Genomic DNA, 26,856 nt, shown 5'->3' on the forward strand with positions numbered 1-26,856 from the left:
CCACAGGCCCTCTGTGCCCGAGGCACACAGGCACGGGGATGCGGGGAGGGGAGGAAGTGCCCCGGAACCCGGCCAGCCCGGGCCCCCAGGACAGAGGGAGCACAGACCTCCTAGGTCGCTTTGCACAGACCCTGGTGACCTGAGGCTCCCTGACTGTCACTCTGTCCCAGCCCCTCCTGGCCCGGGGGCACGGGCTGAGTCCCAGTAAAGTCCGTGAGGTCCTGACCCTGGTGTCTGGCCGCCCCTGGTAGTCACGTGGGGACGTCAGCTGTGTGTATGCCTGGCGGCGCCCCTGCAGGGGCTGGTTGGGGCCAGGGTGGTGCCCCTCCTCCTCTCTGGGGGTCTCTCCACGCCCCGTGCACAGAGTTCCTGGAGACACAGAAATGGGCTGGCTGTGCATTTTCGCACCACAACACTTTCTTGACTTGCTACAGCAAACGGGCTCAGAGCCGAGGGTGCCCACCTTCCCCTGGGGAGGGAGCCCTTTCTGTCCTTCAGGCGAGGGCAAGAATCACACGGGGTGGGGGGGCGGGGGCTGGAGTCCCCCACCTGGAAGCATGTGTGGACTCTGTTTGGGGGCATGTGTCCCCCAAACACAGGTTTCAGCCTGAGAGACGGTTCTGAGGACAGCAGAGCTGACCTGGACCTGCAGCTCATGGGCTCCTGCGCTGGGTCCCCGCAGGGCAGCTGGACCCCGGCCTTGGGCCCCCTGGGGCCCCAACACCTGCAGGAGCCTGCCTCCTGCTGTGGGTGTTGGTGGGGCCAACCGGCCTATCCCTGTTCTCCCCACCCTGGGCTGTCCCGGGATCCCCAGGGCTGCCCTAGGTCAGCGACCTGGATCTGTGGGGCACACCCAGGAGGTCACATCCAGCTGTGAGAGGGCTCCCTCAGCCCAGAGCCAGAATCCAGGCCCAGCCAGGGCCGGGGGGGCTGGATCCCATTAGTCTTTGTGTTGGGCCTGGGGGGGGCTCAAATCACCCCAGCCCTCACAGAGCCCGGGGCCAGGCCAGCCCAGGTCCCTCTGGGTTAGGGGCTGGTGTCCTGTGCAGGGTGTGCCGCCCTCCAGGACGGACAGTGGGAGGAGGCAGGGCACAGTGCATCCTGTGCTCCACCCACCTGCACCCACCCTGTTGGGGGCTCCCGGCATTCCCTCCTCCTTGCAACCCCTCGGTACTCTATGGGACACCAGGGCTTCTGATGGGAGCAGGCTGTCAGAGAACCCCGGGGAGGCTTAGCATGTCCCACATGGGGCAGCTGCACCGGGTCCTTGCTGGGAGCCGATGGTGTTGGGCAGAGGTATGATGGTGGTGGAGTGTGGGGGATGTACACACCCATAGTGTGGGTGGGGATTGTGTGGGGTGTGAGGGGGATGGTGTAGGGGGGATGGTATGGGGGCGATGCTATGGGGGATGATGATGTAGGGGGATGGTGTGGAGGTGGGGAATGAGGGGGATGGCGTGGGGGGCCTGCGGACACAAGGCATCCCTTTCTCTAAGATGCACACGGAGACGTGTACAGATAAAGGCGACCCCAGTCTGGGGTTTGCTGTGACACCTGCCCCTCGGGCCCCGCGTGGTCAGTGTAGGGCCCTGGCTGGACCGGGGGCATTATCTGGGGGTCATCATACTATGTATGTATACAAATTGCAAATTGTCTCAAATGAAATGCATAGACTTTAGAAATATATAAAGCATCGAGGGTGGGTGTCACCCTGAGCCGTCTGGCCCTCATCGGAACGATGTGTGTCCTGCTCCAGCCACGGCCATGCTGCCTGGCCCCCAGGTCCCCTTACTGCCCCCCACGGACCCCACCCCAGCCCCTTGCCTTTCAGGCGGCTGTCCCTCAACCCTTTGGAGTTCAGCTCACATGGCAACCCTTGGAGGCCCCATCCTAGTGGCCTCCTCATCCCCGAACTCCGGGTGTGGGGGCATGGGGGTCATCCCCAGCACCTTACCATGCGGCGGTGTGTTGTTGGCTGCTGTTGCTACCCCCGGCCTCAGAAGCCCCGTGTTTCCTACCCAGAAGCCCCCGGGCCTCCCCTCGGGCCCCAACTCCCCCCCCCCCGGCCCAGGAGCCTCACCGACCCCATAGCGGGCCCAAAACATGGTGTGGCTGCCGAACGTCCTGTTGACGTCCAGGCCTATCTGCGTGATGTCCCTGGAGGAGACCAGGGCCTCCTCCTTCATTTCCTGCGCGAAAACTGGGGAGGAGGAGCCGGCATCAGGGACACAGACCTCGACCTGTCACCAGCTGCCGTCCTGGGCAGGGAGCCCTGGGGTCACCATGGGAGTGTGTCCTGCCAAAATCTCCTTCCTTCCCCTGGGAGGCCGGGGATGGCGGCAGTGCGCACCATGCCCAGAGGTCCCATGGGCCTCTGCCCAGCTGTTGTGGGCTGGGAGGTGACTGAGGGTCAGCCTGGGTGGGAGGGGACAGGGGGTCAGCCCAGGTGGGGAGGGGACATGGGGGTGTTGTGCTCAAGATTGTGAATCCGAGAAACCACTAAGGAACCGACACCGATTCAAACACAGGAGGGTTGATTTACCAACTCGAGCTTGCCTCCAATTATACCCGACAGGGCAGAGCAGAGACTTAGACCCCGAGGTGGGTTTTAGCTTAGTTTTGTTTTTTGTTTTTTGTTTTTTGTTTTTAGCTTAGTTTTAAGGGCTGGTCTCAGGTACCTCCAGAAGGGCTGGAGCAATTCCTCAAGTTCTGTTTACATTTTGATATGGGGCCCTGGAGGGCATTGAGCTCTGTTCTTATTCTAATAGGGGCTTCCTGCCCTTGGCTTGGGCTCAGATTTTATTGTAATGTGGGGCTTTCTAGGACATTAAGCTGTAAACTTTTTTTTTTTTTTTCCTGTAACTGAAGTAATGTAAATTTCAGCTCTTATTCACAGGGGCCTGGGATGGCTGTACATGTGCTAACGCTGAACATAAAGTGAAATGGCCTTAATTTTCTTGGCCTCCACATGTCCCATCCTATCTAGCTCCTTCCCCCTTCCCCAGAGCTCCTAAGAGAGCAATTGCAAATGACCTCTGGTGCTAGCATATGTTGGGGGACAGGCCCAGGGATTTGGGATCAAGAAGACCTGGGTGGTTGTGCAGTGGGATTCCATGCTGCAGACTCTTATTCCCTAAGGCTATCTTGAAAACTGACTTTGTACATAGAACAGCTCTCCTTTGTATTTAAAAGATGAAGAGCCAGTCAAAGCGGTTTTTCTCTGCCCATCTGATTGCTCAGATTCCAATGTGAGACGTATTTCCTGTTAATAAGGATAATTTACTATCCGTAGTACTATGGTTAAAATATTCTGACACAAGTAATTCTGATGGATGAGGGTTTCTCATCTCTTTCTTCACAGCTCAGTCACTCATCAAGAAATGCATCTGTATGGATTTGGAAAGAACTGAGACACACTATTACCTATGATCATGTTATTATGTAAAGGATTCTTCCTTGAGATTCTTCCCCTGGTTTAACTGACCCTGAAACACTGTGAACTCTTTGGAAGACAAATGTCAGGAAATAAATGTTATGCATTGCTAATTTTAAATGCACTTGCAATATGGTGTCTAATATAAAAGAAGTATTTTTATCTGATATTTGCTATTTATTATCCTTTCCTGCTTTTCAGGTTGAGGAGGCATTATACGTGTTCATAATCGCTGTATTGAAATGAGATACAGGAGAGTACAAGCCTGTCACTTCCACATGCTTTTCACACATCCTCTGCCAACACCTAACATAAGGATGCTAGGACTTATGTCTACAGGCAGTTATGATGCAGGAGGGTCATGCCCTGACCTCAGTTCTCACAACGAAACATGCCTAGAAGCCAGGTATCAAATAGCAGCGTTCTTATGGCAGTGAGAACATAGCAGCATTCTGAGTCAGGAGGTTCCAAGATTACCACTCTACTGCACCGGGAGACACTTTCCAGGCCTGCATTATTCCACTTGCGTCTCTCCAGTATCTGACAAACGTCTCTGGTCAAGATGTTTGAAACTCATTCTGCAGGCAGTGGGTATGAGTTCAACTCTCAGAAGTAAGTTGCCTTTGGACACGGGGTTCAGATAGCTTCTGACGTATGGAACTTAGTATGTAAGCACCAGTCTAAGACAGGAATTACTAGGAAATCGCTGGATTGAGCTTGGAGGCACTAGTCTTGTGGGCCGGCACCTTCCACTTACCTCTCACAACTCTTCAGTAACGCATCGAGCCTAGGCTTGTTAAGAGCGAAGTGTACCTTCAGGCAGGATGTGGGAGATACAGGCCATAAGCTCAACGATCAGAAGTCTGTAAGCCTGGGAGGTAGATGTCTGCTATCCACACATATATGGGAGTTAGAACCTAGCTACAAGGATCCCTGGGTGATGCAGGGGTTTAGCGCCTGACTTTGGCCCAGGGCGCACTCCTGGAGACCCGGGATCGAATCCCACATCGGGCTCCCGGTGCATGGAGCCTACTTCTCCCTTTGCCTATGTCTCTGCCTCTCTCTCTCTCTCTCTCTCTCTCGGTGACTATCATAAATAAATAAAAAATTAAAAAAAAAAAAAGAAGGCCATAGGACATCGCCATATTCAACACAGATAGACATGAGTACAGGCTTGTCGCTTCCACATGCGTTTCTCACAACTTCTCCCAGCACCTAACATTAGGATATTAGCAGCTACGTCTACAGGCAGGCAGGATGCGGGAGAGTTCTGCCCTGTCCTCAGCTGTCACAAGGAATCATGCCTAGAAGCCAGCTTTCAACTAGCTGCGTTCTTACGGCAATGAGAAGGTAGCAGTATTCTGAGTCAGGAGGTTCCAAGATTACCACTCTACTGCACCTGGAGATACCGTCAGGTCTGCATTGTTCCACTTGTGACTCAGAAGCCTCTGGCAAACGTCTCTGGTGAAGATGTGCGAAACTCACTCTGCAGGCAGTGTGGAACTGTGAGGGACTGAGGGTGAGCTCAACTCTCAGAAATATGTTGATTTTGGACAAGGCGTTCAGCTACTTTCTCACGTATGGAACATAGTATGTAGCACCAGTATACCACAGGAATTACTAGGAAATCGCTGGATTGAGCTTGGACGCACTAGTCTTGTGTGCCGGGACATTCCAGTTACCTCTCCCAACACTTCCGTCACACAGTGAGACTAGGCCTTTTAGAAGCAAAGGGTACCTGAAGGCAGGATGTGGGGATACAGGACATAAGTTTAACTCTCAGAAGTTGGTCCGTTTTGCAGGGAGATGTCTGCCAGACACTTACTCAGGGGAGCTAGAACCGAGCTACTCTCTGATTGAACAAGGATGTTAGCAATCGCTATATTGACCTAGGATACACGTGAGAACGGGCCTGTCACTTCGACAGGCTTTTCACACAACCTCTTCCAGCACCTAACATAAGGATGCCAGGACGAATGTCTATAGTCAGTATGCGGGAGGGTCCTGCCCTAACCTCAGCTCTCACAGGGAAGCATGCCTGGAAGCCAACTCTCAACTAGCTGCGTTCTTATGGCAGTGAGAAGGTAGCAGTATTCTGAGTCAGGAGATAACAAGATTACCACTCTACTGCACCTGGAGATACCGACCAGGTTTTCATTGTTCCACTTGCGTCTCAAAAAACTCTGGCAAACGTCTCTGGTGAAGACGTGTGAAACTCACTCTGCAGGCAGTGTGGAACTGTGAGGGACTGAGGGTGGGCTCAAATCTCAGAAGTAAGGTGTTTATGGACCAGGCTTTGAACTACCTTCTCACATATGGAACTTAGTATGTAGCACCAGTCTACCACAGGAATTACTAGGAAATCGCTGGATTGAGCTTGGAGGCACTGGTCTTGTGTGCCCGGAGATTCCAATTACCTCTCGGAACACTTCCGTCAAGCAGCGAGCCTAGGCCTTTTAGAAGCGAAGGGTACCAGCAGGCTGGATGTGGAGGAACAGGCCATAAGCTCAACTCTCAGAACAGTGTATTCATTGGAGGCAGAAGTCTGCTACCCACTCGTACATGTGAGTTGGAACCTAGCTACACTATGATTGAAGAAGGTCTTTGGAAATCGCTGTATTCAACTCAGATACACGTAAGGACAGGAACAATGATTCCACATGCTTTTCTCACAACTTCTCCCAGCCACTACCATGAGGATGTTAGCAGCTACTTCTACAGTCAGGCAGGATGCGGGAGGGTTCTGCCCTGAACTCAGCTCTCACAGGGAAGCATGCCTGGAAGCCAGCTGTCAACTAGCTGCGTTCTTATGGCAGAGAGAAGGTAACAGTATTCTGAGTCAGGAGGTTCCAAGATTACCACTCTACTGCACCTGGAGATACCGCCCAGGTCTCCATTATTAACTTGCGACTCAGAAGGCTCTGGCAAACGTCTCTTCTAAAGACGTTCGAAACTCATTCTGCAGGCACTGTGGAATTGTGAGGGACTGAGGGTGAGCTCAACTCTCAGAAGTAAAATGTTTTTGGACAAGGCGTTCAACGACTTTCTCACGTTTGGAACTTAGTATGTAGCACCAGTCTACCACAGGAATTACTAGGAAATCTCTGGATTGAGCTTGGAGGCACTAGTCTTTGTGCCGGGAGATTCCAATTATCTCTCCCAACACTTCCGTCAAGCAGGGAGCCTAGGTTTTTAGAAGCGAAGGGTACCAGCAGGCTGGATGTGGAGGAACAGGTCATAAGCTCAATTACCAGAACTGTGTATTCATGGGAGGCAGAAGTCTGCTACTCACTCGTACATGCCAGTTGGAACCTAGCTACACTCTGATTGAAGAAGGTCTTTGGAAATCGCTGTATTCAACTCGGATACACGTAAGGTCAGGAACAACGATTCCACATGCTTTTCTCACAACCTCTCCCAGCCACTAACATGAGGATGTTAGCAGCTACGTCTACAGTCAGGCAGGATGCGGGAGGGTTCTGCCCTGTCCTCAGCTCTCACAGGGAAGCATGCCTAGAAGCCAGCTCTCAACTAGCTGCGATCTTATGGCAGAGAGAAGGTAGCAGTATTCTGAGTCAGGAGGTTCCAAGATTACCACTCTTGGGCACCCGGAGATAACTTCCAGGTCTGCATTGTTAACTTGTGCTCAGAAGCCTCTATCAAACGTCTCTGGTGAAGACCTTCGAAAATCACTCTGCAGGCAGTGTGGAACTCTGAGGGACTGAGGGTGAGCTCAACTCTCAGAAGGAAGATGCTTTTGGACAAGGCGTTCAACTACCTTCTCACGTATGGAATATAGTATGTAGCACCCGTCTACCACAGGAATTACTAGGAAATCGCTGGATTGAGCTTGGAGGCACTAGTCTTGTGTGCCGGGAGATTCCAATTACCTCTCCCAACACTTCCGTCATGCAGCGAGCCTAGGCCTCTTAGAAGCGAAGGGTACCAGCAGGCTGGATGTGGAGGTACAGGCCATAAGCTCAACTGTCAGAACTGTGTATTCCTGGGAGGAAGAAGTCTGCTACCCACTCGTACATGTGAGTTGGAACCTAGCTACACTCTGATTGAAGAAGGTCTTTGGAAATCGCTGTGTTCAACTCATATACACGTAAGGTCAGAAAAAACGATTCCACATGCTTTTCTCACAACCTCTCCCACCACTAACATGAGAGTGTTAGCTACGTCTACAGTCAGGCAGGATGCGGGGGGGTTCTTCCCTGAACACCTCTCTCAAAGGGAAGCATGCCTGGAAGCCAGCTCTCAACTAGCTGCGTTCTTATGGCAGAGAGAAGGTAGCAGTATTCTGAGTCAGGAGGTTCCAGGCTTACCACTCTACTGCACCTGGAGATAACTTCTAGGTCTGCATTGTTAACTTGCGCTCAGAAGCCTCTGGCAAACTTCTCTGGTGAAGACCTTCGAATCTCACTCTGCAGGGACTCTGGAACAGGTGAGGGACTGAGGGTGAGTCAACTCACAAGGGGAAGATGCTTTTGGACTAGGCGTTCAACTATCTTCTCACGTATGCAACTTAGTATGTAGCACCCGTCTACCACAGGAATTACTAGGAAATCGTTGGATTCAGCTTGGAGGCACTCGTCTTGTGTGCCCGGAGATTCCAATTAACTCTCCGAACACTTCCGTCAAGCAGCGAGCCTAGGCCTCTTAGAAGCGAAGGGTACCAGCAGGCTGGATGTGGAGGTACAGGCCATAAGCTCAACTGTCAGAACTGGGTATTCCTAGGAGGAAGAAGTCTGCTACCCACTCGTACATGTGAGTTGGAACCTAGCTACACTCTGATTGAAGAAGGTCTTTGGAAATCGCTGTATTCAATTCATATACACGGAAGGTCAGGAACAACGATTCCACATGCTTTTCTCACAACCTCTCCCAGCCACTAACAAGAGGCTGTTAGCTACGTCTACAGTCAGGCAGGATGCGGGGGGGTTCTTCCGTGAACACATCTCTCAAAGGGAAGCATGCCTGGAAGCCAGCTCTCAACTAGCTGCGTTCTTATGGCAGAGAGAAGGTAGCAGTATTCTGAGTCAGGAGGTTCCAGGCTTACCACTCTACAGCACCTGGAGATACCGTACAGGTCTGCATTGTTAACTTGCGTCTCAGAGGCCTCTGGCAAACGTCTCTGGTGAAGACCTTCGAAACTCACTCTGCAGGCAGTGTGGAACTGTGAGGGACTGAGGGTGAGGTCTACTCTCAGAAGTAAGATGCTTTTGGACAAGGTGTTCAACTACCTTCTCACGTATGCAACTTAGTATGTAGCACCCGTCTACCACAGGAATTACTAGGAAATCGCTGGATTGAGCTTGGAGGCACTAGTCTTGTGTGCCGGGTGTATCCAATTACCTCTCCCAACACTTCCATCAAGCAGAGAGCCTAGGCCTTTTAGTAGCGAAGGGTACCAGCAGTCTGTATGGGGAGGTACAGGCCATAAGCTCAACTCTCACAACTGTGTATTCCTGGGAGGCAGAAGTCTGCTACCCACTCGTACATGCGAGTTGGAAACTAGCTACACTCTGATTGAAGAAGGTCTTTGGAAATCGCTGTATTCAACTCAGATACACGTAAGGTCAGGAACAAAGATTCCACATGCTTTTCTCACAACCTCTCCCAGTCACTAATATGAGGATGTTAGCAGCTACGTCTACAGTCAGGCAGGATGCGGGAGGATTCTGCCCTGAACTCCGCTCTCACAGGGAAGCATGTCTTGAAGCCAGCTGTCAACTAGCTGCATTCCTATGGCAGTGAGAAGGTAGCAGTATTCTGAGTCAGGAGGTTCCAAGATTACCAGTCTACTGCACCTGGGGATACCCTCCAGGTCTGCATTGTTACCCTGCGTCTCAGAAGCATCTGGCAAACGTCTCTGGTGAAGACCTGCGAAACTCACTCTGCAGGCAGTGTGGAACTGTGAGGGACTGAGGCTGAGCTCAACTCTCAGAAGTAAGATGCTTTTGGACAAGGCGTTCAGCTACCTTCTCACATATGGAACTTAGTATGTAGCACCAGTCTACCACAAGAATTACTGGGAAATCGTGAATTGAGCTTGGAGGCACTAGTCTTGTGTGCCGGGAGATTCCAATTACCACTCCCAGCACTTCCATCAAACAGCGAGCCTAGGCCTTTTAGAAGCCAAGGGTAACAGAAGGCTGGATGTGGAGGTACAGGCCATAAGCTCAACTCTCAGAAGTGTGTATGCATGGGAGGCAGATGTCTGCTACCTGCTCGTACATGGGATTTGGAACCTAGCTACATTCTGGTTGAGGAAAGCCGTTGGAAATCGCTGTATTCAACTCCGATACACGGGAGTTCAGGCCCAGTGCTCACACATGCTTTTCCCGCAACCTCTCTCAGCCACTAACATTAGGATGTTAGCAGCTACTCCTACAGTCACGCAGGATGCGGGAGGGTTCTGCCCTGTCCTCAGCTCTCACAGGGAAGCATGTCTTGAAGCCAGCTGTCAACTAGCTGCATTCCTATGGCAGTGAGAAGGTAGCAGTATTCTGAGTCAGGAGGTTCCAAGATTACCAGTCTACTGCACCTGGGGATACCCTCCAGGTCTGCATTGTTACCCTGCGTCTCAGAAGCCTCTGGCAAACGTCTCTGGTGAAGACGTCCGAAACTCACTCTGCAGGCAGTGTGGAACTGTGAGGGACTGAGGCTGAGCTCAACTCTCAGAAGTAAGATGCTTTTGGACAAGGCGTTCAGCTACACTCTCACGTATGGAACTTAGTATGTAGCACCAGTCTACCACAGGAATTACTCGGAAATAGCTGGACTGAGCTTGGAGGCACTAGTCTTGTGTGCCGGGTGATTCCAATTACCTCTCCCAGCACTTCCGTCAAACAGCGAGCCTAGGCCTTTTAGAAGCCAAGGGTACCAGCATGCTGGATGTGGAGGTACAGGCCATAAGCTCAACGCTCAGAAGTGTGTATGCATGGGAGGCAGATGTCTGCTACCCACTCGGACATGGGATATGGAACCTGGCTACACACTGATTGATGAAAGCCGTTGGAATTCGTTGTATTCAACTCAGATACACGGGAGTTCAGGCCCAGTGCTCACACATGCTTTTCCCGCAACCTCTCCCAGCCACTAACATAAGGATGTTAGCAGCTACTCCTACAGTCACCCAGGATGCGGGAGGGTTCTGCCCTGTCCTCAGCTCTCACAGGGAAGCATGTCTTGAAGCCAGCTGTCAAGTAGCTGCATTCCTATGGCAGTGAGAAGGTAGCAGTACTCTGAGTCAGGAGGTTCCAAGATTACCACTCTACTGCACCTGGAGATACCCTCCAGGTCTGCATTGTTAACTTGTACTCAGCAGCCTCTGGCAATCGTCTCTGGTGAAGACGTGTGAAACTCACTCTGCAGGCAGTGTGGAACTGTGAGGGACTGAGGGTGAGCTCAACTGTCAGAAGTAAGATGCTTTTGGACAAGGCGTTCAGCTACCTTCTCACATATGGAACTTAGTATGTAGCACCATTCTACCACAAGAATTACTGGGAAATCGTGAATTGAGCTTGGAGGGACTCGTCTAGTGTGCCGGGAGATTCCAAGTACGTCTCCCAGCACTTCCGTGAAACAGCGAGCCTAGGCCTTTTAGAAGCCAAGGGTACCAGCAGGCTGGATGTGGAGGTACAGGCCATAAGCTCAACTCTCAGAAGTGTGTATGCATGGGAGGCAGATGTCTGCTACCCGCTCGTACATGGGATTTGGAACCTAGCTACACTCTGGTTGAGGAAAGCCGTTGGAAATCGCTGTATTCAACTCAGATACACGGGAGTTCAGGCCCAGTGCTCACACATGCTTTTCCCGCAACCTCTCCCAGCCACTAACATTAGGATGTTAGCAGCTACTCCTACAGTCAGGCAGGATGCGGGAGGGTTCTGTCCTGTCCTCAGCTCTCACAGGGAAGCATGTCTTGAAGCCAGCTGACAACTAGCTGCATTCCTATGGCAGTGAGAAGGTAGCAGTATTCTGAGTCAGGAGGTTCCAAGATTACCAGTCTACTGCACCTGGGGATACCCTCCAGGTCTGCATTGTTACCCTGCGTCTCAGAAGCCTCTGGCAAACGACTCTGGTGAAGACCTGCGAAACTCACTCTGCAGGGAGTGTGGAACTGTGAGGGACTGAGGCTGAGCTCAACTCTCAGAAGTAAGATGCTTTTGGACAAGGCGTTCAGCTACCCTCTCACGTATGGAACTTAATATGTACCACCAGTCTACCACAGGAATTACTAGGAAATCGCTGGACTGAGCGTGGAGGCACTAGTCTTGTGTGCCGGGTGATTCCAATTACCTCTCCCAGCACTTCCGTCAAACAGCGAGCCTAGGCCTTTTACAAGCCAAGGGTACCAGCAGGCTGGATGTGGAGGTACAGGCCATAAGCTCAACTCTCAGAAGTGTGTATGCATGGGAGGCAGATGTCTGCTACCCACTCGGACATGGGAGTTGGAACATGGCTACACTCTGATTGAGGAAAGCCGTTGGAAATCGCTGTATTCAACTCAGATACACGGGAGTTCAGGCCCAGTGCTCACACATGCTTTTCCCGCAACCTCTCCCAGCCACTAACATAAGGATGTTAGCAGCTACTCCTACAGTCAGGCAGGTTGCGGGAGGGTTCTTCCCTGTCCTCAGCTCTCACAGGGAAGCATGCCTAGAAGCCAGCTCTCAACTAGCTGCATTCTTATGACAGTGTGAAGGTAGCAGTATTCTGAGTAAGGAGGTTCCCAGATTACCACTCTCCGGCACCTGGAGATACCCTCCAGGTCTGCATCGTTAACTTGCGTCTCAGAAGCCTCTGGCAAAAGTCTCTGGTGAAGACGTGGGAAACTCACTCTGCAGGCAGTGTGGAACTGTGAGGGACTGAGGGTGAGCTCAACTCTCAGAAATAAGATGTTTTTGGACAAGGCGTTCAACTACCTACTCACGTATGGAACTTAGTATGTAGCACCAGTCTACCCCAGGAATTACTAGGAAATCGCTTGATTGAGCTTGGAGGCACTCGTCTTGTGTGCCGGGAGATTCCAATTACCTCTCCCAACACTTGCGTCAAGCAGCGAGCCTAGGCCTTTTGGAAGCGAAAGGTAGCGGCAGGCAGGATGTAGGGTTACAGGCCATAAGCTCAACTCTCAGAAGTGTGTATGCATGGGAGGCAGATGTCTGCTACCCACTCGGACATGGGAGTTGCTTCCTAGCTACACTCCTATTGAAGAAGGATGTTGGAAATCGCTGTATTCAACTCCGATACACGGGAGTTCAGGCCCAATGCTTACACATGCTTTTCCCACAACCTATCCCAGCCACTAACAGAAGGAGGTTAGCAGGTACGTCTACAGTCAGGCAGGATGCGGGAGGGTTCTGCCCTGTCCTCAGCTCACACAGGGAAGCATGCCTAGAAGCCAGCTCTCAACTAGCTGCATTCTTATGACAGTGTGAAGGTAGCAGTATTCTGAGTAAGGAGGTTCCCAGATTACCACTCTACTGCACCTGGGGATACCGTCCAGGTCTGCATTGTTAACTTGCGTCTCAGAAGACTCTGGCAAAAGTCTCTGGTGAAGACGTGGGAAACTCACTCTACAGGCAGTGTGGAACTGTGAGGGACTGAGGGTGAGCTCAACTCTCAGCAGTAAGATGATTTTGGACAAGGCGTTCAGCTACCTTCTCACATATGGAACTTAGTATGTAGCACCAGTCTACCCCAGGAATTACTGGGAAATCGCTGGATTGAGCTTGGAGGCACTAGTGTTTTGTGCCGGGAGATTCCAGTTACCTCTCCCAACACTTCGGTGAAGCAGCGAGCCTAGGACTTTTGGAAGCGAAACGTAGCTGCAGGCAGGAGGTAGGGTTACAGGCCATAAGCTCAACTCTCAGAAGTGGGTATGCATGGGAGGCAGATGTCTGCTACCCCCTCAGACATGCGAGTGGGAACCTAGCAACACTTTGATGAAGAAGGACTTTGGAAATCGCTGTATTCAACTCAGATACACGTGGGTTCAGCCACAACGATTCCACATGCTTTTCTTACAACCTTTCCCTGCCACTAACATGAGGATGTTAGGACCTCCTTCTACAGTCAAGCAGGATGCGGGAGGGTTGTGCCCTGTCCTTAGCTCTCACAGGGAAGCATGCCTTGAAGCCAGCTGTGAACTCGCTGCATTCTTATGGCAGGGTGAAGGTAGCAGTATTCTGAGACAGGAGGTTCCTAGATTACCAGTCTACTCCACCTGGAGATACCCTCCAGGTCTGCATTGTTAACTTGCGTCTCAGAAGCCTCTGCAAACGTCTCTGGTGAAGACGTGCGAAACTCACTCTGCAGGCAGTGTGGAACTGTGAGGGACTGAGGGTGAGCTCAACTCTCAGAAGTAAGATGTTTTTGGACAAAGCGTTCAAGTACCTACTCACGTATGGAACTTAGTATGTAGCACCAGTCTCCCCCAGGAATTACTAGGAAATCGCTTGATTGAGCTTGGAGGCACTCGTCTTGTGTGCCGCGAGATTCCAATTACCTCTCCCAACACTTGCGTCAAGCAGCGAGCCTAGGCCTTTTGGAAGCGAAAGGTAGCGGCAGGCAGGATGTAGGGTTACAGGCCATAAGCTCAACTCTCGGAAGTGTGTATGCATGGGAGGCAGATGTCTGCTACCCACTCGGACATGGGAGTTGGAACCTAGCTACACTCCTATTGAAGAAGGATGTTGGAAATCGCTGTATTCAACTCAGATACACGGGAGTTCAGGCCCAATGCTTACACATGCCTTTCCCACAACCTATCCCAGCCACTAACATAAGGAGGTTAGCAGGTACGTCTACAATCAGGCAGGATGCGGGAGGGTTCTGCCCTGTCCTCAGCTCTCACAGGGAAGCATGCCTAGAAGCCAGCTCTCAACTAGCTGCATTCTTATGACAGTGTGAAGGTAGCAGTATTCTGAGACAGGAGGTTCCCAGATTACCACTCTCCGGCACCTGGAGATACCGTCCAGGTCTGCATTGTTAACTTGCGTCTCAGAGGCCTCTGGCAAAAGTCTCTGGTGAAGACGTGGGAAACTCACTCTGCAGGCAGTGTGGAACTGTGAGGGACTGAGGGTGAGCTCAACTCTCAGCAGTAAGATGATTTTGGACAAGGCGTTCAGCTACCTTCTCACATATGGAACTTAGTATGTAGCACCAGTCTACCCCAGGAATTACTGGGAAATCGCTGGATTGAGCTTGGAGGCACTAGTCTTGTGTGCCGGGAGATTCCAGTTACCTCTCCCAACACTTCGGTGAAGCAGCGAGCCTAGGCCTTTTGGAAGCGAAAGGTAGCTGCAGGCAGGAGGTAGGGTTACAGGCCATAAGCTCAACTCTCAGAAGTGGGTATGCATGGGAGGCAGATGTCTGCTACCCACTCGGACATGCGAGTGGGAACCTAGCTACACTCTGATGAAGAAGGACTTTGGAAATCGCTGTATTCAACTCAGATACACGTGGGTTCAGGCACAACGATTCCACATGCTTTTCTCACAACCTTTCCCTGCCACTAACATGAGGACGTTAGCAGCTCCTTCTACAGTCAAGCAGGATGCGGGAGGGTTGTGCCCTGTCCTTAGCTCTCACAGGGAAGCATGCCTTGAAGCCAGCTGTCAACTAGCTGGATTCTTATGGCAGGGTGAAGGTAGCAGTATTCTGAGACAGGAGGTTCCCAGATTACCACTCTACTGCACCTGGAGATACCCTCCAGGTCTGCATTGTTAACTTGCGTCTCATAGCCTCTGGCAAACGTCTCTGGTGAAGACCTGCGAAACTCACTCTGCAGGCAGTGTGGAACTGTGAGGGACTGAGGGTGAGCTCAACTCTCAGAAGTAAGATGTTTTTGGACAAGGCGTTCAACTACCTACTCACGTATGGAACTTAGTATGTAGCACCAGTCTACCCCAGGAATTACTAGGAAATCGCTTGATTGAGCTTGGAGGCACTCGTCTTGTGTTCCGGGAGATTCCAGTTACCTCTCCCAACACTTGCGTCAAGCAGCGAGCCTAGGCCTTTTGGAAGCGAAAGGTAGCGGCAGGCAGGATGTAGGGTTACAGGCCATGAGCTCAACTCTCAGAAGTGTGTATGCATGGGAGGCAGATGTCTGCTACCCACTCGGACATGGGAGTTGGAACCTATCTACACTCCTATTGAAGAAGGATGTTTGCAATCGCTGTATTCAACTCAGATACACGGGAGTTCAGGCCCAATGCTTACACATGCTTTTCCCACAACCTATCCCAGCCACTAACATAAGGAGGTTAGCACGTACGTCTACAGTCAGGCAGGATGCGGGAGGGTTCTGCCCTGTCCTCAGATCTCACAGGGAAGCATGCCTAGAAGCCAGCTCTCAACTAGCTGCATTCTTATGACAGTGTGAAGGTAGCAGTATTCTGAGACAGGAGGTTCCCAGATTACCACTCTCCGGCACCTGGAGATACCTTCCAGGTCTGCATTGTTAACTTGCATCTCAGAGGCCTCTGGCAAAAGTCTCTGGTGAAGACGTGGGAAACTCACTCTGCAGGCAGTGTGGAACTGTGAGGGACTGAGGGTGAGCTCAACTCTCAGCAGTAAGATGATTTTGGACAAGGCGTTCAGCTACCTTCTGACATATGGAACTTAGTATGTAGCACCAGTCTACCCCAGGAATTACTGGGAAATCGCTGGATTGAGCTTGGAGGCACTAGTCTTGTGTGCCGGGAGATTCCAGTTACCTCTCCCAACACTTGCGTCAAGCAGCGAACCTAGGCCTTTTGGAAGCGAAAGTTAGCTGCAGGCAGGATGTAGGGTTACAGGCCATAAGCTCAACTCTCAGAAGTGTGTATGCATGGGAGGCAGATGTCTGCTACCCACTCGGACATGGGAGTTGGAACCTAGCTACACTCCTATTGCAGAAGGATGTTGGAAATCGCTGTATTCAACTCAGATACACGGGCGTTCCGGCCCAATGCTTACACATGCTTTTCCCACAACCTATCCCAGCCACTAACATAAGGAGGTTAGCAGGTACGTCTACAGTCAGGCAGTATGCGGGAGGGTTCTGCCCTGTCCTCAGCTCTCACAGGGAAGCATGCCTAGAAGCCAGCTCTCAACTAGCTGCATTCTTATGACAGTGTGAAGGTAGCAGTATTCTGAGTAAGTAGGTTCCCAGATTACCACTCTCCGGCACCTGGAGATACCGTCCAGGTCTGCATTGTTAACTTGCGTCTCAGAGGCCTCTGGCAAAAGTCTCTGGTGAAGACGTGGGAAACTCACTCTGCAGGCAGTGTGGAACTGTGAGGGACTGAGGGTGAGCTCAACTCTCAGCAGTAAGATGATTTTGGACAAGGCGTTCAGCTACCTTCTCACATATGGAACTTAGTATGTAGCACCAGTCTACCCCAGGAATTACTGGGAAATCGCTGGATTGAGCTTGGAGGCACTAGTCTTGTGTGCCGGGAGATTCCAGTTACCTCTCCCAACACTTCGGTGAAGCAGCGAGCCTAGGCCTTTTGGAAGCGAAAGGTAGCTGCAGGCAGGAGGTAGGGTTACAGGCCATAAGCTCAACTCTCAGAAGTGGGTATGCATGGGAGGCAGATGTCTGCTACCCACTCGGACATGCGAGTGGGAACCTAGCTACACTCTGATGAAGAAGGACTTTGGAAATCGCTGTATTCAACTCAGATACACGTGGGTTCAGGCACAACGATTCCACGTGCTTTTCTCACAACTTTTCCCTGCCACTAACATGAGGACGTTAGCAGCTCCTTCTACAGTCAAGCAGGATGCGGGAGGGTTCTGCCCTGTCCTTAGCTCTCACAGGGAAGCATGCCTTGAAGCCACCTGTCAACTAGCTGCATTCTTATGGCAGGGTGAAGGTAGCAGTATTCTGAGTAAGGAGGTTCCCAGATTACCACTCTCCGGCACCTGGAGATACCGTCCAGGTCTGCATTGTTAACTTACGTCTCAGAGGCCTCTGGCAAAAGTCTCTGGTGAAGACGTGGGAAACTCACTCTGCAGGCAGTGTGGAACTGTGAGGGACTGAGGGTGAGCTCAACTCTCAGCAGTAAGATGATTTTGGACAAGGCGTTCAGCTACCTTCTCACATATGGAACTTAGTATGTAGCACCAGTCTACCCCAGGAATTACTGGGAAATCGCTGGATTGAGCTTGGAGGCACTAGTCTTGTGTGCCGGGAGATTCCAGTTACCTCTCCCAACACTTCGGTGAAGCAGCGAGCCTAGGCCTTTTGGAAGCGAAAGGTAGCTGCAGGCAGGAGGTAGGGTTACAGGCCATAAGCTCAACTCTCAGAAGTGGGTATGCATGGGAGGCAGATGTCTGCTACCCACTCGGACATGCGAGTGGGAACCTAGCTACACTCTGATGAAGAAGGACTTTGGAAATCGCTGTATTCAACTCAGATACACGTGGGTTCAGGCACAACGATTCCACATGCTTTTCTCACAACCTTTCCCTGCCACTAACATGAGGACGTTAGCAGCTCCTTCTACAGTCAAGCAGGATGCGGGAGGGTTGTGCCCTGTCCTTAGCTCTCACAGGGAAGCATGCCTTGAAGCCAGCTGTCTACTAGCTGCATTCTTTTTTTTTTTTTTTTTAATTTTTTTTTTATTGGTGTTCAATTTACTAACATACAGAATAACACCCAGTGCCCGTCACCCATTCACTCCCACCCCCCGCCCTCCTCCCCTTCTACCACCCCTAGTTCGTTTCCCAGAGTTAGCAGTCTTTACGTTCCGTCTCCCTTTCTAATATTTCCCACACATTTCTTCTCCCTTCCCTTATTTTCCCTTTCACTATTATTTATATTCCCCAAATGAATGAGAACATATAATGTTTGTCCTTCTCCGACTGACTTACTTCACTCAGCATAATACCCTCCAGTTCCATCCACGTTGAAGCAAATGGTGGGTATTTGTCATTTCTAATAGCTGAGTAATATTCCATTGTATACATAAACCACATCTTCTTTATCCATTCATCTTTCGTTGGACACCGAGGCTCCTTCCACAGTTTGGCTATAGTGGCCATTGCTGCTAGAAACATCGGGGTGCAGGTGTCCCGGCGTTTCATTGCATTTGTATCTTTGGGGTAAATCCCCAACAGTGCAATTGCTGGGTCGTAGGGCAGGTCTATTTTTAACTGTTTGAGGAACCTCCACACAGTTTTCCAGAGTGGCTGCACCAGTTCACATTCCCACCAACAGTGTAAGAGGGTTCCCTTTTCTCCGCATCCTCTCCAACATTTGTGGTTTCCTGCCTTGTTAATTTTCCCCATTCTCACTGGTGTGAGGTGGTATCTCATTGTAGTTTTGATTTGTATTTCCCTGATGGCAAGTGATGCAGAGCATTTTCTCATATGCATGTTGGCCATGTCTATGTCTTCCTCTGTGAGATTTCTGTTCATGTCTTTTGCCCATTTCATGATTGGATTGTTTGTTTCCTTGGTGTTGAGTTTAATAAGTTCTTTATAGATCTTGGAAACTAGCCCTTTATCTGATATGTCATTTGCAAATATCTTCTCCCATTCTGTAGGTTGTCTTTGAGTTTTGTTGACTGTATCCTTTGCTGTGCAAAAGCTTCTTATCTTGATGAAGTCCCAATAGTTCATTTTTGCTTTTGTTTCTTTTGCCTTCGTGGATGTATCTTGCAAGAAGTTACTATGGCCGAGTTCAAAAAGGGTGTTGCCTGTGTTCTTCTCTAGGATTTTGATGGAATCTTGTCTCACATTTAGATCTTTCATCCATTTTGAGTTTATCTTTGTGTATGGTGAAAGAGAGTGGTCTAGTTTCATTCTTCTGCATGTGGATGTCCAATTTTCCCAGCACCATTTATTGAAGAGACTGTCTTTCTTCCAATGGATAGTCTTTCCTCCTTTATCGAATATTAGTTGCCCATAAAGTTCAGGGTCCACTTCTGGATTCTCTATTCTGTTCCACTGATCTATGTGTCTGTTTTTGTGCCAGTACCACACTGTCTTGATGACCACAGCTTTGTAGTACAACCTGAAATCTGGCATTGTGATGCCCCCAGATATGGTTTTCTTTTTTAAAATTCCCCTGGCTATTCGGGGTCTTTTCTGATTCCACACAAATCTTAAAATAATTTGTTCTAACTCTCTGAAGAAAGTCCATGGTATTTTGATAGGGATTGCATTAAACGTGTATATTGCCCTGGGTAACATTGACATTTTCACTATATTAATTCTGCCAATCCATGAGCATGGAATATTTTTCCATCTCTTTGTGTCTTCCTCAATTTCTTTCAGAAGTGTTCTATAGTTTTGAGGGTATAGATCCTTTACATTTTTGGTGAGGTTTATTCCTAGGTATCTTATGCTTTTGGGTGCAATTGTAAATGGGATGGACTCCTTAATTTCTCTTTCTTCAGTCTCATTGTTAGTGTATAGAAATGCCACTGACTTCTGGGCATTGATTTTGTATCCTGCCACGATACCGAATTGCTGTATGAGTTCTAGCAATCTTGGGGTGGAGACTTTTGGGTTTTCTATGTAGAGTATCATGTCATCGGCGAAGAGGGAGAGTATGACTTCTTCTTTGCCAATTTGAATGCCTTTAATGTCTTTTTGATGTCTGATTGAACTAGCTGCATTCTTATGGCAGGTTGAAGGTAGCAGTATTCTGAGACAGGAGGTTCCCAGATTACCACTCTACTGCACCTGGAGATACCCTCCAGGTCTGCATTGTTAACTTGCGTCTCAGAAGCCTCTGGAAAAAGTCTCTAGTGAAGACGTGGGAAACTCACTCTGCAGGCAGTGTGGAACTGTGAGGGACTGAGGGTGAGCTCAACTCTCAGCAGTAAGATGTTTTTGGACAGGGCGTTCAACTACCTACTCACGTATGGAACTTAGTATACAGCACCAGTCTACCCCAGGAATTACTAGGAAATCGCTTGATTGAGCTTGGAGGCACTCGTCTTGTGTGCCGGGAGATTCCAGTTACCTCTCCCAACACTTGCGTCAAGCAGCGAGCCTAGGCCTTTTGGAAGCGAAAGGTAGCGGCAGGCAGGATGTAGGGTTACAGGCCATAAGCTCAACTCTCAGAAGTGTGTATGCATGGGAGGCAGATGTCTGCTACCCACTCGGACATGGGAGTTGGAACCTAGCTACACTCCTATTGAAGAAGGATGTTGGAAATCGCTGTATTCGACTCAGATACACGGGAGTTCAAGCCCAATGCTTCCACATGCTTTTCCCACAACCTATCGCAGCCACTAACATAAGGAGGTTAGCAGGTACGTCTACAGTCAGGCAGGATGCGGGAGGGTTCTGCCCTGTCCTCAGCTCTCACAGGGAAGCATGCCTAGAAGCCAGCTCTCAACTAGCTGCATTCTTATGACAGTGTGAAGGTAGCAGTATTCTGAGTAAGGAGGTTCCCAGATTACCACTCTACTGCACCTGGAGATACCGTCCAGGTGTGCATTGTTAACTTGCGTCTCAGAGGCCTCTGGCAAAAGTCTCTGGTGAAGACGTGGGAAACTCACTCTGCAGGCAGTGTGGAACTGTGAGGGACTGAGGGTGAGCTCAACTCTCAGCAGTAAGATGATTTTGGACAAGGCGTTCAGCTACCTTCTCACATATGGAACTTAGTATGTAGCACCAGTCTACCCCAGGAATTACTGGGAAATCGCTGGATTGAGCTTGGAGGCACTAGTCTTGTGTGCCGGGAGATTCCAGTTACCTCTCCCAACACTTCGGTGAAGCAGCGAGCCTAGGCCTTTTGGAAGCGAAAGGTAGCTGCAGGCAGGAGGTAGGGTTACAGGCCATAAGCTCAACTCTCAGAAGTGCGTATGCATGGGAGGGAGATGTCTGCTACCCACTCGTACATGCGAGTGGGAACCTAGCTACACTCTGATGAAGAAGGACTTTGGAAATCGCTGTATTCAACTCAGATACACGTGGGTTCAGGCACAACGATTCCACATGCTTTTCTCACAACCTTTCCCTGCCACTAACATGAGGACGTTAGCAGCTCCTTCTACAGTCAAGCAGGATGCGGGAGGGTTGTGCCCTGTCCTTAGCTCTCACAGGGAAGCATGCCTTGAAGCCAGCTGTCAACTAGCTGCATTCTTATGGCAGGGTGAAGGTAGCAGTATTCTGAGACAGGAGGTTCCCAGATTACCACTCTACTGCACCCGGAGATACCCTCCAGGTCTCCATTGTTAACGTGCGTCTCAGAAGCCTCTGGCAAACGTCTCTGGTGAAGACGTGCGAAACTCACTCTGCAGGCAGTGTGGAACTGTGAGGGACTGAGGGTGAGCTCAACTCTCAGAAGTAAGATGTTTTTGGACAAGGCGTTCAACTACCTACTCACGTATGGAACTTAGTAGGTAGCACCAGTCTACCCCAGGAATTACTAGGAAATCGCTTGATTGAGCTTGGAGGCACTCGTCTTGTGTGCCGGGAGATTCCAGTTACCTCTCCCAACACTTGCGTCAAGCAGCGAGCCTAGGCCTTTTGGAAGCGAAAGGTAGCGGCAGGCAGGATGTAGGGTTACAGGCCATAAGCTCAACTCTCAGAAGTGTGTATGCATGGGAGGCAGATGTCTGCTACCCACTCGGACATGGGAGTTGGAACCTAGCTACACTCCTATTGAAGAAGGATGTTGGAAATCGCTGTATTCGACTCAGATACACGGGAGTTCAGGCCCAATGCTTCCACATGCTTTTCCCACAACCTATCCCAGCCACTAACATAAGGAGGTTAGCAGGTACGTCTACAGTCAGGCAGGATGCGGGAGGGTTCTGCCCTGTCCTCAGCTCTCACAGGGAAGCATGCCTAGAAGCCAGCTCTCAACTAGCTGCCTTCTTATGACAGTGTGAAGGTAGCAGTATTCTGAGTAAGGAGGTTCCCAGATTACCACTCTACTGCACCTGGAGATACCGTCCAGGTGTGCATTGTTAACTTGCGTCTCAGAGGCCTCTGGGAAAAGTCTCTGGTGAAGACGTGGGAAACTCACTCTGCAGGCAGTGTGGAACTGTGAGGGACTGAGGGTGAGCTCAACTCTCAGCAGTAAGATGATTTTGGACAAGGCGTTCAGCTACCTTCTCACATATGGAACTTAGTATGTAGCACCAGTCTACCCCAGGAATTACTGGGAAATCGCTGGATTGAGCTTGGAGGCACTCGTCTTGTGTGCCGGGAGATTCCAGTTACCTCTCCCAACACTTCGGTGAAGCAGCGAGCCTAGGCCTTTTGGAAGCGAAAGGTAGCTGCAGGCAGGAGGTAGGGTTACAGGCCATAAGCTCAACTCTCAGAAGTGCGTATGCATGGGAGGCAGATGTCTGCTACCCACTCGGACATGCGAGTGGGAACCTAGCTACACTCTGATGAAGAAGGACTTTGGAAATCGCTGTATTCAACTCAGATACACGTGGGTTCAGGCACAACGATTCCACATGCTTTTCTCACAACCTTTCCCTGCCACTAACATGAGGACGTTAGCAGCTCCTTCTACAGTCAAGCAGGATGCGGGAGGGTTGTGCCCTGTCCTTAGCTCTCACAGGGAAGCATGCCTTGAAGCCAGCTGTCAACTAGCTGCATTCTTATGGCAGGGTGAAGGTAGCCGTATTCTGAGACAGGAGGTTCCCAGATTACCACTCTACTGCACCCGGAGATACCCTCCAGGTCTGCATTGTTAACGTGCGTCTCAGAAGCCTCTGGCAAACGTCTCTGGTGAAGACGTGCGAAACTCACTCTGCAGGCAGTGTGGAACTGTGAGGGACTGAGGGTGGGCTCAAATCTCAGAAGTAAGGTGTTTATGGACCAGGCTTTGAACTACCTTCTCACATATGGAACTTAGTATGTAGCACCAGTCTACCACAGGAATTACTAGGAAATCGCTGGATTGAGCTTGGAGGCACTGGTCTTGTGTGCCCGGAGATTCCAATTACCTCTCGGAACACTTCCGTCAAGCAGCGAGCCTAGGCCTTTTAGAAGCGAAGGGTACCAGCAGGCTGGATGTGGAGGAACAGGCCATAAGCTCAACTCTCAGAACAGTGTATTCATTGGAGGCAGAAGTCTGCTACCCACTCGTACATGTGAGTTGGAACCTAGCTACACTATGATTGAAGAAGGTCTTTGGAAATCGCTGTATTCAACTCAGATACACGTAAGGACAGGAACAATGATTCCACATGCTTTTCTCACAACTTCTCCCAGCCACTACCATGAGGATGTTAGCAGCTACTTCTACAGTCAGGCAGGATGCGGGAGGGTTCTGCCCTGAACTCAGCTCTCACAGGGAAGCATGCCTGGAAGCCAGCTGTCAACTAGCTGCGTTCTTATGGCAGAGAGAAGGTAACAGTATTCTGAGTCAGGAGGTTCCAAGATTACCACTCTACTGCACCTGGAGATACCGCCCAGGTCTCCATTATTAACTTGCGACTCAGAAGGCTCTGGCAAACGTCTCTTCTAAAGACGTTCGAAACTCATTCTGCAGGCACTGTGGAATTGTGAGGGACTGAGGGTGAGCTCAACTCTCAGAAGTAAAATGTTTTTGGACAAGGCGTTCAACGACTTTCTCACGTTTGGAACTTAGTATGTAGCACCAGTCTACCACAGGAATTACTAGGAAATCTCTGGATTGAGCTTGGAGGCACTAGTCTTTGTGCCGGGAGATTCCAATTATCTCTCCCAACACTTCCGTCAAGCAGGGAGCCTAGGTTTTTAGAAGCGAAGGGTACCAGCAGGCTGGATGTGGAGGAACAGGTCATAAGCTCAATTACCAGAACTGTGTATTCATGGGAGGCAGAAGTCTGCTACTCACTCGTACATGCCAGTTGGAACCTAGCTACACTCTGATTGAAGAAGGTCTTTGGAAATCGCTGTATTCAACTCGGATACACGTAAGGTCAGGAACAACGATTCCACATGCTTTTCTCACAACCTCTCCCAGCCACTAACATGAGGATGTTAGCAGCTACGTCTACAGTCAGGCAGGATGCGGGAGGGTTCTGCCCTGTCCTCAGCTCTCACAGGGAAGCATGCCTAGAAGCCAGCTCTCAACTAGCTGCGATCTTATGGCAGAGAGAAGGTAGCAGTATTCTGAGTCAGGAGGTTCCAAGATTACCACTCTTGGGCACCCGGAGATAACTTCCAGGTCTGCATTGTTAACTTGTGCTCAGAAGCCTCTATCAAACGTCTCTGGTGAAGACCTTCGAAAATCACTCTGCAGGCAGTGTGGAACTCTGAGGGACTGAGGGTGAGCTCAACTCTCAGAAGGAAGATGCTTTTGGACAAGGCGTTCAACTACCTTCTCACGTATGGAACTTAGTATGTAGCACCCGTCTACCACAGGAATTACTAGGAAATCGCTGGATTGAGCTTGGAGGCACTAGTCTTGTGTGCCGGGAGATTCCAATTACCTCTCCCAACACTTCCGTCATGCAGCGAGCCTAGGCCTCTTAGAAGCGAAGGGTACCAGCAGGCTGGATGTGGAGGTACAGGCCATAAGCTCAACTGTCAGAACTGTGTATTCCTGGGAGGAAGAAGTCTGCTACCCACTCGTACATGTGAGTTGGAACCTAGCTACACTCTGATTGAAGAAGGTCTTTGGAAATCGCTGTGTTCAACTCATATACACGTAAGGTCAGAAAAAACGATTCCACATGCTTTTCTCACAACCTCTCCCACCACTAACATGAGGGTGTTAGCTACGTCTACAGTCAGGCAGGATGCGGGGGGGTTCTTCCCTGAACACCTCTCTCAAAGGGAAGCATGCCTGGAAGCCAGCTCTCAACTAGCTGCGTTCTTATGGCAGAGAGAAGGTAGCAGTATTCTGAGTCAGGAGGTTCCAGGCTTACCACTCTACTGCACCTGGAGATAACTTCTAGGTCTGCATTGTTAACTTGCGCTCAGAAGCCTCTGGCAAACTTCTCTGGTGAAGACCTTCGAATCTCACTCTGCAGGGACTCTGGAACAGGTGAGGGACTGAGGGTGAGTCAACTCACAAGGGGAAGATGCTTTTGGACTAGGCGTTCAACTATCTTCTCACGTATGCAACTTAGTATGTAGCACCCGTCTACCACAGGAATTACTAGGAAATCGTTGGATTCAGCTTGGAGGCACTCGTCTTGTGTGCCCGGAGATTCCAATTAACTCTCCGAACACTTCCGTCAAGCAGCGAGCCTAGGCCTCTTAGAAGCGAAGGGTACCAGCAGGCTGGATGTGGAGGTACAGGCCATAAGCTCAACTGTCAGAACTGGGTATTCCTAGGAGGAAGAAGTCTGCTACCCACTCGTACATGTGAGTTGGAACCTAGCTACACTCTGATTGAAGAAGGTCTTTGGAAATCGCTGTATTCAATTCATATACACGGAAGGTCAGGAACAACGATTCCACATGCTTTTCTCACAACCTCTCCCAGCCACTAACAAGAGGCTGTTAGCTACGTCTACAGTCAGGCAGGATGCGGGGGGGTTCTTCCGTGAACACATCTCTCAAAGGGAAGCATGCCTGGAAGCCAGCTCTCAACTAGCTGCGTTCTTATGGCAGAGAGAAGGTAGCAGTATTCTGAGTCAGGAGGTTCCAGGCTTACCACTCTACAGCACCTGGAGATACCGTACAGGTCTGCATTGTTAACTTGCGTCTCAGAGGCCTCTGGCAAACGTCTCTGGTGAAGACCTTCGAAACTCACTCTGCAGGCAGTGTGGAACTGTGAGGGACTGAGGGTGAGGTCTACTCTCAGAAGTAAGATGCTTTTGGACAAGGTGTTCAACTACCTTCTCACGTATGCAACTTAGTATGTAGCACCCGTCTACCACAGGAATTACTAGGAAATCGCTGGATTGAGCTTGGAGGCACTAGTCTTGTGTGCCGGGAGTATCCAATTACCTCTCCCAACACTTCCATCAAGCAGAGAGCCTAGGCCTTTTAGTAGCGAAGGGTACCAGCAGTCTGTATGGGGAGGTACAGGCCATAAGCTCAACTCTCACAACTGTGTATTCCTGGGAGGCAGAAGTCTGCTACCCACTCGTACATGCGAGTTGGAAACTAGCTACACTCTGATTGAAGAAGGTCTTTGGAAATCGCTGTATTCAACTCAGATACACGTAAGGTCAGGAACAAAGATTCCACATGCTTTTCTCACAACCTCTCCCAGTCACTAATATGAGGATGTTAGCAGCTACGTCTACAGTCAGGCAGGATGCGGGAGGATTCTGCCCTGAACTCCGCTCTCACAGGGAAGCATGTCTTGAAGCCAGCTGTCAACTAGCTGCATTCCTATGGCAGTGAGAAGGTAGCAGTATTCTGAGTCAGGAGGTTCCAAGATTACCAGTCTACTGCACCTGGGGATACCCTCCAGGTCTGCATTGTTACCCTGCGTCTCAGAAGCATCTGGCAAACGTCTCTGGTGAAGACCTGCGAAACTCACTCTGCAGGCAGTGTGG

This window comes from Canis lupus, chromosome 22, assembly GCF_048164855.1.
Source record: "Canis lupus baileyi chromosome 22, mCanLup2.hap1, whole genome shotgun sequence".
In the NCBI taxonomy this organism is placed as follows: Eukaryota; Metazoa; Chordata; class Mammalia; order Carnivora; family Canidae; genus Canis; species Canis lupus.